This window comes from Oncorhynchus tshawytscha, linkage group LG08 (genome assembly GCF_018296145.1).
Source record: "Oncorhynchus tshawytscha isolate Ot180627B linkage group LG08, Otsh_v2.0, whole genome shotgun sequence".
In the NCBI taxonomy this organism is placed as follows: Eukaryota; Metazoa; Chordata; class Actinopteri; order Salmoniformes; family Salmonidae; genus Oncorhynchus; species Oncorhynchus tshawytscha.
The window spans coordinates 74,620,743-74,635,502 of record NC_056436.1 but is presented as its reverse complement, the minus strand read 5'-3'; the positions used below and the strand labels follow the sequence as shown (position 1 = coordinate 74,635,502).

The 14,760-nt window shown below is 42.3% G+C and overlaps 1 long non-coding RNA gene across 1 annotated transcript; it reads left to right on the top strand.

The window, feature by feature from the left end:
* The first annotated feature begins 425 nt into the window (after positions 1–425).
* LOC112257070 lies at positions 426–14,076 on the top strand. The gene is made up of 3 exons (XR_002954499.1): positions 426–541; positions 13,610–13,641; positions 14,053–14,076. It is a non-coding gene; the product is annotated as an uncharacterized LOC112257070 (long non-coding RNA).
* The last annotated feature ends 684 nt before the right edge of the window (positions 14,077–14,760 follow it).

Genomic DNA, 14,760 nt, shown 5'->3' with positions numbered 1-14,760 from the left:
TTTATAAGGGAATAGGGTGCCATTTGGGATGCAGGCAAAGCCTCATATGCCGTCTAAAGCATCACAGCACATGTTCCCTAGAGCTCCATCTGCATATACTTTCTATAATACATTCCAGTGTCATATGTTATTGTAAAGAAGGAGTAACAATATGTTTCTATGCAGAAGACATGCAAGCAGCATCTACATAGACTTGGAGATATTTTGGGTTTACTAGCTACACATCCTGTATGGGGACAGAGGGTACGTCCCTATGGGCCCTGCTCAAAGGTAGTGCAAGGGGTGCTCCTGCATTTTTCAGCATGTTCTTAAAAAACTGATTTAATCTCGTATTTTTGTCAGGGACAAATGCAGGATGCTACCCTCTACAACAACCTTCACTCAACCTACAACCTGATTTTGGACGGAATTACGGAATCACCTGGAAGGCTTACAACTACCAAAGATTCTTCTTCTTCTTCTTCTTCTTCTAATAATAATAATACAGCAAATGTTCTTGAAAACTACAGAAACCTGAGAACACCATCCAACCTGGAACTGAGTGAGTAATGTTTAGTCTGAAACTATATTTTATTTAAAGCCAAGAAGAAAAATACATTACAATGATAGATATTCCACTTCTGGTAAAATTGGAAGACACTAAACAAACACAAAGAATTATCGATCCAAAACGGAGATGTATGGGTAAACTACTTGTCAAATATTTTTGGCCCTATAACAAAGAACAAACACAAACATATACATGACCAAATAAAAATCTTAATCAACTGTTAAAGACTACCAGAACCCACTGGATTCTCCAATTACATTTAATGAACTACAGGACAAAATAAAAACCTCCAACCCAAAAAGGCCTGCGGTGTTGATGGTATCCTCAATGAAATTATCAAATATACAGACAACAAATTCCAATTGGCTATACTTAAACTCTTCATCCTTGGCACTGGCATCTTCAATATTTGGAACCAAAGACTGATCACCCCAATCCACAGAAGTCGAGACAAATTTGACCCCAATAACTATCGTGGGATATGCAACCTTGGGAAAATCCTCTGCATTATCATTAACAGTAGACTCGTACATTTCTTCAGTGAAAATTATGTACTGAGCAAGTGTCAAATTGGCTTTTTACCAAATTATAGTGCGACAGACCACATATTGCTGACTAATATATTCACCCTACACACCCTACTTGACAAACAAACCAAAACCAAGGCTAAGTCTAATCATGCTTTGTTGTTTTCAAAAAAGCCTTCGCCTAAATTTGGCATGAGGGTCTGCTATACAAATTGATGGAAAGTGGTGTTGGGTGAAAAATATACATTATAAAATCCATGTACACAAACAGCAAGTGTGCAGTTAAAATTGGCAAAAAACACATTTCTTCTCACAGGGCCGTGGGGTGAGACAGGGATGCAGCTTAAGCCCCACCCTCTTCAACATACAGTGGGGCAAAAGTATTTTGTCAGCCACCAATTGTGCAAGTTCTCCCACTTAAAAAGATGAGAGGCCTGTAATTTTCATCATATATACACTTCAACTACGACAGACAAAATGAGAAAAAAATCCTGGAAATCAATGTAGGATTTTTAATGAATTTATTTGCAAATTATGGTGGAAAATAAGTATTTGGTCAATAACAAAAATGTATCTAAATTATTTGTTATACAGTGCCTTGCGAAAGTATTCGGCCCCCTTGAACTTTGCGACCCTTTTCCACATTTCAGGCTTCAAACATAAAGATATAAAACTGTATTTTTTTTGTGAAGAATCAACAACAAGTGGGACACAATCATGAAGTGGAACGACATTTATTGGATATTTCAAACCTTTTTAACAAATCAAAAATGGAAAAATTGGACGTGCAAAATTCTTCAGCCCCTTAAGTTAATACTTTGTAGCGCCACCTTTTGCTGCGATTACAGCTGTAAGTCGCTTGGGGTATGTCTCTATCAGTTTTGCACATCGAGAGACTGACATTTTTTCCCATTCCTCCTTGCAAAACAGCTCGAGCTCAGTGAGGTTGGATGGAGAGCATTTGAACAGCAGTTTTCAGTTCTTTCCACAGATTCTCGATTGGACTCAGGTCTGGACTTTGACTTGGCCATTCTAACACCTGGATATGTTTATTTTTGAACCATTCCATTGTAGATTTTGCTTTATGTTTTGGATCATTGTCTTGTTGGAAGACAAATCTCCGTCCCAGTCTCAGGTCTTTTGCAGACTCCATCAGGTTTTCTTCCAGAATGGTCCTGTATTTGGCTCCATCCATCTTCCCATCAATTTTAACCATCTTCCCTGTCCCTTCTGAAGAAAAGCAGGCCCAAACCATGATGCTGCCACCACCATGTTTGACAGTGGGGATGGTGTGTTCAGGGTGATGTGCTGTGTTGCTTTTACGCCAAACATAACGTTTTGCATTGTTGCCAAAAAGTTAAATTTTGGTTTCATCTGACCAGAGCACCTTCTTCCACATGTTTGGTGTGTCTCCCAGGTGGCTTGTGGCAAACTTTAAACAACACTTTTTATGGATATCTTTAAGAAATGGCTTTCTTCTTGCCACTCTTCCATAAAGGCCAGATTTGTGCAATATACGACTGATTGTTATCCTATGGACAGAGTCTCCCACCTCCGCTGTAGATCTCTGCAGTTCATCCAGAGTGATCATGGGCCTCTTGGCTGCATCTCTGATCAGTCTTCTCCTTGTATGAGCTGAAAGTTTAGAGGGACGGCCAGGTCTTGGTAGATTTGCAGCTGTCTGATACTCCTTCCATTTCAATATTATCGCTTGCACAGTGCTCCTTGGGATGTTTAAAGCTTGGGAAATCTTTTTGTATCCAAATCTGGCTTTAAACTTCTTCACAACAGTATCTCGGACCTGCCTGGCGTGTTCCTTGTTCTTCATGATGCTCTCTGCGCTTTTAACGGACCTCTGAGACTATCACAGTGCAGGTGCATTTATAGGGAGACTTGATTACACACAGGTGGATTGTATTTATCATCATTAGTCATTTAGGTCAACATTGGATCATTCAGAGATCCTCACTGAACTTCTGGAGAGAGTTTGCTGCACTGAAAGTAAAGGGGCTGAATAATTTTGCATGCCAAATTTTTCAGTTTTTGATTTGTTAAAGTTTGAAATATCCAATAAATGTTGTTCCACTTCATGATTGTGTCCCACTTGTTGATTCTTCACAAAAAAATACAGTTTTATATCTTTGTTTGTAGCCTGAAATGTGGCAAAAGGTCGTAAAGTTCAAGGGGGCCGAATACTTTCGCAAGGCACTGTATACCCTTTGTTGGCAATGACAGAGGTGAAGACTTACAGAAAACAGTTGAAAAGGTTTTCACACACTGTTGCTGGTATTTTGGCCCATTCCTCCATGCAGATCTCCTCTAGAGCAGTGATGTTTTGGGGCTGTTGCTGAAATGCTTCTTACGGACTTTCAACTCCAAAGATTTTCTATGGGGTTGAGATCTGGAGACTGGCTAGGCCACTCCAGGACCTTGAAATGCTCCTTTGTTGCCCGGGTGGTGTGTTTGGGATCATTGTCACGCTGAAAGACCCAGCCACGTTTCATCTTTAATGCCCTTGCTGATGGAAGGAGGTTTTCACTCAATCTCACGATACATGGCCCCATTCTTTCCTTTACATGGATCAGTCGTCCTGGTCCCTTTGCTGAAAAACAGCCCCAAAGCATGATGTTTTCACCCCCATGCTTCACAGTAGGTATGGTGTTCTTTGGATGCAACTCAGCATTCTTTGTCCTCCAAACACGATGCCTTGAGTTTTTACCAAAAAGTTATATTTTGGTTTCATCTGACCATATGACATTCTCCCAATCTTCTTCTCTAGCAAACTTCAGACAGGCCTGGACATGTACTGGCTTAAGCAGGGGGACACGTCTGGCACTGCAGGATTTGAGTCCCTGGCAGCGTAATGTGTTACTGATGGTAGGCTTTGTTACTTTGGTCTCAGCTCTCTGCAGGTTATTCACTAAGTCCCCCCGTGTGGTTCTGGGATTTTTGCTCACTGTTCTTGTGATCATTTTGACCCCACGTGGTGAGATCTTGCATGGAGCCCCAGATCGAGGGAGATTATCAGTGGTCTTGTATGTCTTCCATTTCCTAATAATTGCTCCCACAGTTGATTTCTTAATACCAAGCTGCTTACCTATTGCAGATTCAGTCTTCCCAGCCTGGTGCAGGTCTACAATTTTGTTCCTGGTGTCCTTTGACAGCTCTTTGGTGTTGGCCATAGTGGAGTTTGGAGTGTGACTGTTTGAGGTTGTGGACAGGTGTCTTTTATACTGATGACAAGTTCAAACCGTTGCCATTAATACAGGTAACGAGTGGAGGACAGGGGAGCCTCTTAAAGAATAAGTTACAGGTCTGTTTATAGACAGAATTCTTGCTTGTTTGTAGGTGACCAAATACTTATTTTCCACCATAATTTGCAAATAAATTCATTTAAAAATCCTACAATGTGATTTTCTGGATATTATTTCTCATTTTGTCTGTCATAGTTGAAGTGTACCTAAGATGAGGCCTGTAATTTTCATCATAAGTGGGAGAACTTGCACAATTGGTGGCTGACAATACTTTTTTGTCCCACTGTATACTGTATATCAACGAATTGGCGCAGACACTAGAAAAGTCTGCAGCATCCGGCCTCACCCTACTAGAATTTGAAGTCAAATGTCTACTGTTTGCTGATGATCTGGTGCTTCTGTCACCAACCAAGGAGGGTCTACAGCAGCACCTAGATATTCTGCCAGACCTGGGCCCTGACAGTGAATCTCAGTAAGACCAAAATAATGGTGTTCCAAAAAAGGCCCAGTTGCCAGGACCTCAACTTCAAATTCCGTCTAGACACCATTGCCCTAGAGCAAACAAAAAACTAGACATACCTCGGCCTAAACATCAGCTCCACAGGTAACTACCACAAAGCTGTGAACGATCTGAGAGACCAGGCAAGAAGCGCATTCTATGCCATCAACCGGAACATTAAATTCGACATACCAATTAGGATCTGGCTAAAAAAATACTTGAGTCAGTTATAGAACCCATTGCCCTTTATGGTTGTGAGTTCTGGGGTCCGCTCACCAACCAAGACTTCACAAAATGGGACAAACACCAAATTGAGACTCCATGCAGAATTCAGCAAAAATATCCTCTGTGTACAACGTAAAACACAAAATAATGCATGCAGTTTAGAATTTGGCCAATACCTGATAATGATCAAAATCCAGAAAAGAGCCATTAAATTCTACAACCACCTAAAAATAAGCAATTACCAAACCTTCCACAACAAAGCCATCACCTACAGAGAGATGAACCTGGAGAAGAGTTCCCTAAGCAAGCTGGTCCTGGGGCTCTGTTCACAAACACAAACAGAACCCCAGGACAGCAACACAATTCGACGCAACCAAATAATGAGAAAACAAAAGATAATTCCTTGACACAATGGAAATAATTAACAAAAAAACAGAGCAAACTAGAATGCTATTTGGCCCTAAACCGAGAGTACGCAGTGGCAGAATACCTGACCACTGTGACTGAACCAAACTTAAGGAAAGATTTGACTATGTACAGACTCAGTGAGCATAGCCTTGCTATTGAGAAAGGCTGCAGTAGGCAGACCTGGCTCTTGAGGTAGAAACTGAGCTGCACTTCCTAACCTCCTGCCCAATGTATTAGAAACACATATTTCCCTCAGATTACACAGATCCACAAAGAATTCCAAAACAAACACAATTTTGATAAACTCCCATATCTCTTGGGTTGAATACCAGTGTACCATCACAGCAGCAACATTTGAGACCTGTTGCCACAAGAAAAGGGCAACCAATGAAGAATGAACACCCTTGTAAATACAACCCATATTTCTGTTTTATTTTTATTCCCTTTTGTACTTGAACTATTTGCACATCGTTACAACATTCTATATAGCCATAATGACATTTGAAATGTCTCTATTTCTTTAGAACTTTTGTGAGTTGTCACGCCCTGGTCTTAGTATTTTGTGTTTTCTTTATTATTTTGGTCAGGCCAGAGTGTGACATGGGTTATTTATGTGGTGTGTTTTGTCTTGGGGTTTTTGTAGGTTATGGGATTGTGGTATAGGAGAGTTGTCTAGGTAAGTCTATGGTTGCCTGGAGTGGTTCTCAATCAGAGGCAGGTGTTTATCGTTGTCTGATTGGGAACCATATTTAGGCAGCCATATTCTTTGAGTGTTTCGTGGGTGATTGTTCCTGTCTCTGTGTTTGTTTGCACCAGATATGGCTGTTTTGGTTTTTCATGTTACGTTTAGTGTTTGTATTGTTAGTTATTATCTTTATTTAAGATGTATCGAAATAACCACGCTCCAGTTTGGTCCTCCTCTCCTTCATCGGAAGAACCTTAACATGAGTGGAGTGGTTACGGTTCATTTCACTTTTGTGTTTACATTTCCAAAGCAAGTGAAATAGATAAAACATGTTTCCCATGCCAATAAAGCCCCTTGAATTGAGAGTGAGAGAGGTCCACTATTACTTTAGACTGCTGTAACTTCACCACCACTACCTCCAACTCTCTCACCCCAACGTCCTCTTAGACAGTGATTCTGATTGGCTGAAATACAGGAAGTGTGTGTGGGTAGGTGAGTGACTTGACTTTTAGATGCCTAACAACTAGAGGAAAGTAAACTGAGTAAGAGTGTCTACAGAGAAACACTGGGCTCTGTGGTGTGATGTTAGCTAGGGCTCTAGAAATATAAGCACTCTAAAGGTTGTATTGACGTCGGACACTGATTTATCTGAGATCCTTGCTGTGGTGAAGTATCTGAGGCCCAGGTGTGTCCCAAATGGTATCCTGTTCCCTAAATAATGCACTACTTTTCACCAGGCCCCAAAGGGTCATTGATTCTAGCAAACAAATCAGTCCAAAAACGAATCTGTGTGGCCCTTTTGTCGAACTTCGAGATTTCAATGTGGCCCTTGAGCCTTGAGATATTGCCCACTCCTGATGTAGGAAATAGGGTACCATTTCAGGCACAATCCTAGTCTACGATGCTGTAGCCAGCAGATACTGTACGTTCTCATCAGTTTGTACTAAACTTTCATAAAACAAACTTACTGGAAATAAGATTGGAGAACGTGGACAGTGCAAGAATAGTATATTGATAGGAACATCAAAGGGGTTCAACATGAACTACTGGGTTAAATTAAACTTCTGCATCTTCACGATGATGGCTCTGGACTATTATTCTCCACCAAATGTAACGTTTAATTTTCACTTAATGCTTTCATGGTAATGCAACTCTGTTAGTACATCTACTTTGTGCATGACACGTCATTTTTCCAACAATTGTTTACAATTGTTTATTCACTTGTAATTCACTATCACAATTCCAGTGGGTCAGAAGTTTACAAACACTAAGTTGACTGTGGCTTTAAACAGCTTGGACAATTCCAGAAATTGAAGTCACGGCTTTAGAAGCTTCTATTAGGCTAATTGACATCATTTGAGTCAATTGGAGGTGTAACTGTGGATGTTTTTCAAGTCCTACTTTCAAACTCAGGAGGAAACGGGTACAAAAGTATGTATATCCACAGTAAAACGAGTCCTATATCGAAATAACCTGAAAAGCCGCTCAGCAAGGAAGAAGCCACTGCTCCAAAACAGCCATAACAAAAGCCAGACTACAGTTTGCACATAAACACAAAGATCGTACTTCTTGGAGAAATGTCCTCTGGTCTGATGAAACAATCATTATGTTTGGAGGAAAAAGGGTGATGCTTGCAAGCCGAAAAACACCATCCCAACCGTGAAGCACGGAGGTGGCAGCACCATGTTATGGCGGTGCTTTGCTGCAGAATGGACTGGTGCACTTCACAAAGTAGTTGGCATCATGAGAGAGAAATCTGGTGAACACTACAGAGACAGGAACAATCACCCACAAAATACACAGTAAAACCCAGGCTACCTAAATATGGTTCCCAATCAGAGACAACGAGAATCACCTGACTCTGATTGAGAACCGCCTCAGGCAGCCAAGCCTATGCTAGACACACCCCTAATCAGCCACAATCTCAATGCCTACAAAAACCCCAATACAACAACACAATAAACCCATGTCACACCCTGGCCTGAACAAATAATTAAAGAAAACACAAAATACTAAGACCAAGGCGTGACATGTGGATATATTGAAGCAACATCTCAAGACATCAGTCAGGAAGTTAAAGCTTGGTCGCAAATGTGTCTTCCAAATGGACAATGGCCCCAAGCATACTTCCAAAGTTGTGGCAAAATTGCTTAAGTACAACAAAGTCGAGGTATTGAAGTAACCATCACAAAGCCCTGACCTCAATTTGTGGGCAGAACTAAAAAAGCGAGCAAGAAGGCCTACAAACCTGACTGTTACTCCAGCTCTGTCAGGGGCGAATTTTGACCCATTCCTCAACTTATTGTGGGAAGTTTTTGGAAGGCTACCCGAAATGTTTGACCCAAGTTAAACAATTTAATGGCAATGCCACCAAATACTAATTGAGTGCATGTACGCTTCTGACCCACTTGGGAATGTGATGAAAGAAACAAAAGCTGAAATATCTCATTCTCTCTACTATTATTCTGACATTTCACATTCTTAAAATAAAGTGGTGATCCTAACTGACCTAAGACAGGGAATTTTTAATAGGATTAAATGTCCGGAATTGTGGAAAACTGAGTTTAAATGTATTTGGTGTATGTAAACTTCTGACTTCAATTGTGTGTATGTATATATTATTATAAATAAAAAATATATATTTATTTGTAATAATAACAATTACAGCAATACTGAATGAACACTTTTATTTTAACTTATAACATCAATTTAGTTTCAAATAAATAATGAAACATGTTCAATTTGGTTTAAATAATGCAAAAACACAGTGTTGGAGAAGAAAGTAAAAGTGCAATATGTGCCATGTAAAAAAAGCTAATGTTTAAATTCCTTGCTCAGAACATGAGAACATATGAAAGCTGGTGGTTCCTTTTAACATGAGTTTTCAATATTCCCAGTTAAGAAGTTTTAGGTTGTAGTTATTATAGGACTATTTCTCTATCTACCATTTATATTTCATATACCTTTGACTATTGGATTTTCTTATAGGCACTATAGTATTGCCAGCCTAATCTCAGGAGTTGATAGGCTTGACGTAATAAACAGCACTGTGCTTCAAGCATTGCAAAGAGCTGCAAACACAGGAAAGTGCTGTTTGAATGATTGCTTACAGCCTAATACTGCCTACCACTGCTCAGTCAGACTGCTCTATCAAACATAAAATCATAGACTTAATATAATAAATGCACAGAAATACAAACCTTAGGTCATTACTATGGTCAAATACGGAAACTATCATTTTGAAAACAAAACCTTTAATTCTTTCAGTGAAATACGGAACCTTTCCGTATTTTATCGAACTGGTGGTAACCCCAAGTCTAAATATTGCTGTTACGTTGCACAACATTCAATGTTATGTCATAATTATGTACAATTCTGGCAAATTAATTACGGTCATTGTTAGGAAGAAATGGTCTTCACACAGTTCGTAATGAGCCAGGCATATATCCTGACTTTGTTTGCACTGAACGCAAGAGAAGTGACACAATTTCTGTGGTTAATATTGCATGCTAACATGAATTTACTTTAACTAAATATGCAGGTTTAAAAATATATACTTGTGTATTGATTTTAAGAAAGGCATTGATGTTTATGGTTAGGTGCATTCGTGCAACGATTGTGCTTTTTTTCGCGAATGTGTTTTTGTTAAATCATCACACGTTTTGGGGAAGTTGATGTAGGCTGTGATTTGATGATAAATTAACATTGATTATATGCAACGCAGGACAAGCTAGTTAAACTAGTAATATCATCAACCGTGTGTGGTTAACTAGTGATTGTTAAGATTTATTGCTTTTTATAAGATCAGTTTAATACTAACTAGCTTGCTGCATTTGCGTAACAGGTGGTCAGCCTGCCACGTGGTCTCTTCGTGGATTGCAATGTAATCGGCATCCAAAAATGCAGCTTACCGATTGTTATAAACTTGAAATTGGCCCTGATTAATCGCCCATAATGATTAATCGGTCGACCTCTAGTTCACAGTGACATGACAAAACACAGTGAGCCAATATGATGAGACACACACACACACACACACACACACACTCAAATCAAATTGTTTTGGTCACATACACATATTTAGTAGATGTTATTGCGGGTGTAGTGAAATTCTTGTCTTCCTAGCTCCAACAGTCTCTAACAATTCTGTCACACCCTGATCTGTTTCACCTGTATTTGTGATTGTCTCCAGCCCCCTCCAGGTGTTGCCCATCTTCCCCATTATCCCCTGTTCATCTTGTTTGTCAAGCTAACCAGCGTTTTTGTGTCAGCTCCTGCTTTTCCCCAGTCTCTCTTTTCTCTCGTTCTCCTGGTTTTTAGATCCTTGCCTGTCCTGACCTAGTACCCACCTGCCTGACCACTCTGCCTGGTCTGAGCCTGCCTTCCGTCCTGTTCCTCTGACTCTGTTGCTGTAATAATCATTGTTACTTCGATTCCTGATACATTCACAGATCTAAAAGTAAAATAATGCAATTAAGAAAAATAAATATATGTGTATATATATATATACTGTTCAAAAAAATAAAGGGAACACTAAAATAACACATCCTAGATCTGAATGAATGAAATATTCTTTTCTTTACATAGTTGAATGTGCTGACAACAAAATCACACAAAAAATATCAATGGAATTCAAATTTATCAACCCATGGAGGTCTGGATTTGGAGTCACACTCAAAATTAAAGTGGAAAACCACACTACAGGCTGATCCAACTTTAATGTAATGTCCTTAAAACAAGTCAAAAAGAGGCTCAGTAGTGTGTGGCCTCCACGTGCCTGTATGACCTCCGTACAACGCCCGGGCATGCTCCTGATGAGGTGGCGGATGGTCTCCTGAGGGATCTCCTCCCAGACCTGGACTAAAGCATCCGCCAACTCCTGGACAGTCTGTGGTGGAATGTGGCGTTGGTGGATGGAACGAGACATGATGTCCCGGATGTGCTCAATTGGATTCAGGTCTGGGGAACGGGTGGGCCAGTCCATAGCATCAAGGCCTTCCTCTTGCAGGAACTGCTGACACTCCAGCCACATGAGGTCTAGCATTGTCTTGAATTAGGAGGAACCCAGTACCAACCGCACCAGCATATGGTCTCACAAGGGGTCTGAGGATCTCATCTCGGGAACCTAATGGCAGTCAGGCTACCTCTGGCGAGCACATGGAGGGCTGTGCGGCCCACCAAAGAAATGCCACCCCACACCATGACTGACCCACCGCCAAACCGGTGATGATGGAGGATGTTGCAGGCAGCAGAACGTTCTCCACGGCGTCTCCAGACTCTGTCACGTGTGCTCAGTGTGAACCTGCTTTCATCTGTGAAGAGCACAGGGCGCCAGTGGCGAATTTACCAATCTTGGTGTTCTCTGGCAAATGCCAAATGTCCTGCACGGTGTTGCGCTGTAAGCACAAGCCCCACCTGTGGACGTCGGGCCCTCATACCACCCTCATGGAGCCTGTTTCTGACCGTTTGAGCAGACCCATGCACATTTGCGGCCTGCTGGAGGTCATTTTGCAGGGCTTTGGCAGTGCTCCTCCTTGCACAAAGGCGGAGGTAGCAGTCCTGCTGCTGGGTTGTTGGCCGCCTCCACGTCTCCTGATGTACTGGCCTGTCTTCTGGTAGCGCCTCCATGCTCTGGACACTACGCTGACAGACACAGCAAACCTTCTTGCCACAGCTCGCATTGATGTGCCATCCTGGATGAGCTGCACTACCTGAGCCACTTGTGTGGGTTGTAGACTCCGTCTCATGCTACCACTAGAGTGAAAGCACCGGCAGCATTCAAAAGTGACTAAAACATCAGCCAGGAAGCATAGGAACTGAGAAGTGGTCTGTGGTCACCACCTACAGAACCACTCCTTTATTGGGGGCTGTCTTGCTGATTGCCTATAATTTCCACCTGTTGTCTATTCCATTTGCACAACTGCATGTGACATTTATTGTCAATCAGTGTTGCTTCCTAAGTGGACAGTTCGATTTCACAGAAGTGTGATTGACTTGGAGTTACATTGTGTTGTTTAAGTGTTCCCTTTTTATTTTTTTGAGCAGTGTATATTAGGACGAGCAATGTCGGAGTGGCATTGACTAAAATACAGTATAATAGAATACAGTATCCATATGAAATGAGTAAAGCAGTATGTAAACATTTAATAAAGTGATTGGTGTTCCATTATTAAAGTGGCCAGTGATTCTCTGACTATGTATATAGGGCAGCATCCTCTAAGGTGCAGGGTTGAGTAACCGGGTGGGAGCCGGCTAGTTTAACAGTCTGATGGCCTTGAGATAGAAGCTGTTTTTCAGTCTCCTGGTCCCAACGTTGATGCACCTTTTACTGACCTCGCCTTCTGGATGCTCGCGGAGTGAACAGGCCATGGTTTGGGTTGTTGATGTCCTTGATGATCTTTTTGGCCTTCCTGTGACATCGGATGCTTTAGATGTCCTGGAGGGCAGGCAATGTGTCCCCGGTGATGCGTTGGGCAGACCGCACCACCCTCTGGAGAGTCCTGAGGTTGCAGGCGGTGCAGTTGCCGTACCAGTTTGTGAGGGTTTTATGGGGCAATACGAATTTATTCAGCCTCCTGAGGTTGAAGAGGCAATGTTGTGCCTTCACCACACTGTGTGGGTGGACCATTTCATGTCTCAAAGTTGTTGGTAATCAGAGCTACTGTCGTCTGCCAACTTGATGATTGAGTTGGAGGCATGTGTGGCCATGCAGTCATGGGTGAACAGGGAGTGCAGGAGGGGGCTGAGCACACACTATTGTGGGACCCCTGTGTTGAGGATCAGCAAAGTGGAGGTGTTCTTTACTACCTTCACCGCCTGGGAGCGGCCCGTCAGGAAGTCCAGGACCCAGTTGCACAGGGCGGGAATCAGACCCAGGGCCCCGAGCTTAATGATGAGCTTGGAGGTTAGTATGGTGTTGAAGGCTGAGCTATAGGTAGGTATTCCTCTTGTCCAAATGGGATAGGGTAGTGTGCAGTGCAATGGCGATTGTGTCATCTGTGGATCTATTGGTGCGGTAAGCAAATTGGAGTGGGTCTAGGGTATCAGGTAGGATGGAGGTGATATGATCCTTGACTAGCCTCTCAAAGCACTTCATGATTACAGAAGTGAGTACTACAGGGCGGTAGTCATATAGTTCAGTTCCCCTTGCTTTCTTGGGTACAGGAACAATGGTGAACATCTTGAAGCAAGTGGGGACAGCAAACCGGGACTGGGAGAATTAAATATGTCTGTAAACACTCCAGCCAGTTTGTCTGCGCATGCTCTGAGTGCACAGCTAGGGATGCCAGCAGTCCTTGGGAGCGGGTCACATCGGTGGCACTGTGTTATCCTCAAAGCAGGCAAAGAAAGTGTTTAGCTTGTCTGGGCGCAAGACGTCTGTGTCCATGACGTTGTTAGTTGTCCCTTTGTAATTCGTGATTGTCTGTAGACCCTGCCACTTACATTACGTCTCACACACAGAGAGAGCACTCTTCTGAGGAGAACACATTTCTGTGAGTCTTTGAAGACACTTGTCCGTGCAGACCTGGGATGTTACTGGACAGAGAACACGGGGGGTTGTTACTGGACAGAGAACACGGGGGGTTGTTACTGGACAGAGAACACGGGGGGTTGTTACTGGACAGAGAACACTGGGGGTTGTTACTGGACAGAGAACACTGGGGGTTGTTACTGGACAGAGAACACTGGGGGTTGTTACTGGACAGAGAACAACACTGGACAGGGGGTTGTTACTGGACAGAGAACACTGGGGGTTGGGGTTGTTACTGGACAGAGAACACTGGGGGTTGTTACTGGACAGAGATGTTTGGACAGAGAACATTTGTTACTTGGTTGACTGGACAGAGAACCAGTATTTATGAGATGTTACATTTGATTGTCCAGTATTTATTTTTTTTTTACAGATGTCACAAAGTGCTATACAGAAACCCAGCCTAAAACCTCAAACAGCAAGCAATGCAGATGTAGAAGCAGGGTGGCTAGGAAAAACTCCCTAGAAAGGCAGGAACCTAGGAAGAAACCTAGAGAGGAACCAGGCTCTGAGGATGTTACTGGACAGAGAACTCTAATGGAGATTACTGGGATATCACTGGGATGCTCCTGGGATAAACATTGGGATGCTCCTGGGATAAACATTGGGATGCTCCTGGGATAAACACTGGGATGCTCCTGGGATAAACATTGGGATGCTCCTGGGATAAACACTGGGATGCTCCTGGGATAAACACTGGGAAGTTCCTGGGATAAACACTGGGATGCTCCTGGGATAAACATCGGGATGCTCCTGGGATAAACACTGGGAAGTTCCTGGGATAAACACTGGGATGCTCCTGGGATAAACACTGGGATGCTCCTGGGATAAACACTGGGAAGTTCCTGGGATAAACACTGGGAAGTTCCTGGGATAAACAGTGGGATGTTACTGGACAGAGAACACTAATGGGGTGGAGACGGGGGGGGAGACCAGAATCTTTGGGAGATGTTTTTGATAAATAGTTGTTTTCTGCAATTTTGATAAATAAGATGTAAGAGCTCTGTAGCCTTTATGGTTTTTAATCCTTTCAAAAAATCCACGGATGTTTCTATTCAGATCATTTGTGTGAATAAATAAT